Source organism: Gavialis gangeticus, unplaced genomic scaffold (assembly GCF_001723915.1).
Source record: "Gavialis gangeticus isolate Ggan-Ray unplaced genomic scaffold, GavGan_comp1, whole genome shotgun sequence".
Lineage (NCBI taxonomy): Eukaryota > Metazoa > Chordata > Crocodylia > Gavialidae > Gavialis > Gavialis gangeticus.
In genome coordinates, this window is record NW_017729011.1 from 4496350 (window position 1) to 4500328 (window position 3979).

At 48.0% G+C, this 3979-nt stretch overlaps 1 protein-coding gene across 1 annotated transcript in view; it reads right to left on the reverse strand.

Annotated features, from left to right (window-relative positions):
- The window catches only part of LOC109292818 (ectonucleoside triphosphate diphosphohydrolase 8-like), a 22132-nt gene extending 19016 nt beyond the window's left edge, over nucleotides 1-3116 (reverse strand). Inside the window, exon 1 of the mRNA XM_019510417.1 lies at nucleotides 2813-3116. The gene's annotated coding sequence lies outside the window, so the exon portion shown is untranslated. The remainder of the gene's footprint in view (nucleotides 1-2812) is intronic.
- Between the last annotated feature and the right edge of the window lie 863 nt (nucleotides 3117-3979).

Consider the following 3979-nt stretch of genomic DNA (forward strand, 5'->3'; position numbering starts at 1 on the left):
ATACCTGCCTGACATCTGACTCCCCAGGTACTTCTCTACTACTCACCCCTCTTCTCTCCCCCACCCCGCCACCCAGCCTGTCTCTCACCCATTGACTCCTCAATCTACGTTTTCACTGACTGCCTGTCTTGTGCGCAGCCCGGCCCAGCCGCTGGCTTCTTTACTTGTCATTCCATCCAGGAAGAGCTCACACCAACGGCTGAAACTTCCTTAGCCTGACGAAGGGCTTTTGAACCCGAAAGCTTGCTAAAAATTTGTTTTCCAACTATTTAAGTTGGTTTAATAAAAGATATCAGATTCACCCAAAGAACCTTGTCTGCCTATGCCCTTAGACCAACATGGCTACAACCTACACACTTTCAGGACGCACTCTCTCACACTCATAGAGGGGTATAAAAGGATCCCCTTTTCACCAATGAAAGCAGAAGTTTATGTACCTCAGCCTCAGAGGGAGCAGGTGAATCAGGAGCACGTGTCTTCTAGTGCTGTTTTCAGCTCCTCTTTTGGCACTGGCAAGACCTCACCTGGAGTCATGTGTCCAGTTTTAGGCCCCAAGCTTCAAAAAAGATTTGGACAGAGTCCATTGGAAAGCAGCAAAAAATGACTATGGACCTGGAATGCATAATTTATAAGGAAAGACTAAAAGAACTATGGTTATTTAGTCTGGAGACGAGAAACCTGGGGGGGGGATTGGATAACAGTCTTCAACTATCTGAATGGAGGATTACAAAGACAAGGAAGTTGACTATCCTGTGTGGCTGTAGGGGACAAGATGGGGGCCAGTGACTTCAAGCTGCATCAGAGGAAATTGAGGTTGGAGATTAGGAAGAACTTTCTGACTATGATGTTCAAGCATTGGCACGAGCTACTTAGAGAAATTGTGAACTCTTTTTCATCCCTCAAAGTTTTCAAGAGCAGGTTAGACAGACACTTGGCTGGGATGGTTTAGTCAGGGCTGATCTCGCCTTGAGCAGGGGCTGGACTAGACAGCCTCATGAGGTCCCTTCCAGCCCTACTTCCCTATGATCCTATTTATGGTTTTTACCTTAAGCGTGTTGTGAGCTTTGGCTGGCTGAATTAGGCAGGCAGGCTCCACCTTGCATTAATGAACACTCCCTTGTGGGGTCTTGCCTTGTGAATATTCATGAATCAAATAGTGAGCTTTTCCTTCAGAGATGTTATTTGCAAGTAATTTGTTTTCATTATTCAGCCAGCTCGGGCCTCCTTTTTGCTCTGCCAGACAGCTCATGCAGCAACATCCCCACCAGGGACATGGGAGTTCAGGGGAAGGGAGGGAGGGGAGCAAGGGAAGAGAGAGCTATGGTAGAGCCTGGATTTGTCATATCGGGATGGTTTGCAGTCCACTTCATTTGCAGCACGTTGCTGAATTAAGAGTGAGCGGCTTGCTACAGCTTTCCCTGCAAAGGGCACGACAGACCTTCTCTTATCAGTAGAGGTCCCTCAGTGACCCCACACAGATGAAGATTTGGAGCAACCTTACAGTTTGCTGCAGCTGTATATTTTATAAATAAATAAATAAATAAATAAATAAGTGTGTGTGTGTGTGTGTGTGTGTATATATATATAAATAAATGTGTGTGTGTGTATATATATAAATGTGTGTGTGTATATAGATAGATAGATAGATAGATAGATAAAATATAAAAAATAATAGCTGGATTCCTCAAAGGGTTAGGTTCCTTACCTCTTGTGATCATAAGGGCTTGTGAACTACCTAGCTTGAGAGGAAATCTTTATCTATATAGGCATAGATATATAGATAGAACTATAGATCTATAGCTCTATCTAAAGATATCTCTGGGTCTATAGATAACTATAAATATATCTATATCTATATCTATATATATATATATATCTATATATTCTCCCAAGCTAGTTCACAAGCCCTCATCCTCACAAGGGATAGGAACTTAACACTTTCAGAAATCCAGTTCCTATCGTATTGATATAGGAGGAAAGCAGCCATCTTCTTAGGCCCATACAATACATAAAAGGGCAAATAGTCCTTTTGCCATTTGTTGTTGATAACTGCATTTATGTGCGGTGATCAATCAGTTCTTTTTCAGGGTGCAGTAGGGGAAGACCTGCCTGCTCAGACTGGGCAAGGAGCAATGTGCAGGAAGAATTAGCCTCAGGCAAACAACACAGGAGTGAACTTTCACCCTGAGCTGTAAACTGCCCTGGTGAGTTCATCGATTTACTAGCTGACTGCTCTCAAGTGGGGTTGTCACTTGAAGTAATTTGAAAACCTCTTCTCTACAGTGCTGCAGTATGAACAACCAACCACCAACTTGACGGCTATCCCCGACCCATGGAGGCTGTAGGCTCCAACCAAATTGGAGATTTCCAGAGGGATCCCAGTTCATTACAGCAAACATTTTAGAACACAGATTAACCTTTGTGCCAATCCCCCTCTACCGGAGACCTACTGTGGGTGACAGATTGACCCACATCTGCCTAGTATAGGTATGTTGCCCCTTCCTCTCAAGCCTCTGCTGCTGGCCACTGTCCAGTTCCAGATACTGGATGACAGGGGGCTCAGTCTGATCCAGTCTGTGGATTCCTTTGTCCAGTTTGCAGAGGAATCTAAACTAGATGTGTCCAGCTCTTGCTGAACTGCAAAACGTTTCCCTTAGGCTCATCTGAGCCCTTCCCGACCTCCCCCAGGTTGCTACTCTGAGCCTGGTTCCTGTCCAGGGGGCCCAGGGAGTACAAGAGGACTAACCCCCTTGAGGGGAGAACTGCTAGCAGACAGCGAAGCGTGGAGGAGGAGCAGGGGGCAGAGGTTTACCTTCCCAGCACAGATTCTGGAGCAGCTGCAGGCAGCCGCCCTCCTGCCGAAGACTCCCCGGCGCAGGCACGTCTCCTCCCAGCAGCCTGGCCTGCTTCACTTTACTTTGAAACCCCTTTCACTTGCATCTTCCCATCACTCTGCATGCAGGTCCCCCCATCCCAGCCCCCCTTACTGGGACAGCGGCTGCTGCTCTTGAGCCCAAAGCCTGCGGGTTTCTCACAGGTGGGTGTTTTACTGTGCAGGAAGCCTGCGCTGGTAGGCTGGCCCTTGCTCCGTCCTCTTTTCTTGCTGCTGCTTCCTGCAAAGCAGAGCAAAGCGAAAGCAACACCTCTTGCCAAATCTCTGAGCTGCTGCCAAGTTTTCTGCTGGTTTCTAGCCTGCCTTCCCCCTCCCCCACGGTCTCACAGAGAAGATGGTAACAGCTTCAAAGCAAGAAAGAGGAAAACTAAGTCACTGATAAAAAAAGTTTCAGTGAAGATTTTCATGGGACTAAGCATGCTGGCCTACTCTAGAAACTTTTGCTGCTGCAGTGTTGCCTGGGGAAAACTGATTTTATCTTTGCACTAGCAGAAGCCTTTAGCATTGACGTGCTAGCACCAGCAGGAGTGCTTTTGTGGGAAGAAGCTATGCCTGCACAAGACAGGATTTGCCAGTGTAGCTCTGTCTGGTGTAAAGAGGGCCTTAGACAAAAGGGTAGTAAGCAGGGTCTGCATCCCCCAGGGTGGCAGGGGCAGTTGCAATGTCTGAGCTGGCAGCAATGGTAGCTTCTAGGGCTGTGCGAAGCTTTGTATGCTGATTCGATTCAGAGGAGATTTGGCCTGATTCGGTGGCCAAATCTCCGAATCCGAATCGAATCAGGGAACCAATTAAAAGGTCAGAATTGATTCAAAGCTCTCCAAATCAATTTGGAAAAGATTAGGAGAGCTTTGATGATTTGGGCAGTCCCCGCCCACTGCAACAGGGAGCTGGACCAGGACTCCAAGCTGTTAAGTAGAGGGCAAGGGAGGAGACCATGCAGGGACCCCTGCCAGGCCCCATCCCCTGCCTGCTCCCCCTGCCCCCCGTGGCTGCTTCACCCACCCAGCTCCCAGCCCTTTAAAAAAAAGCCCCCACTCATCAGGTGCTGCCAGGCTGGGGGGGGGGGATCCGTGCTGCCCCACACTG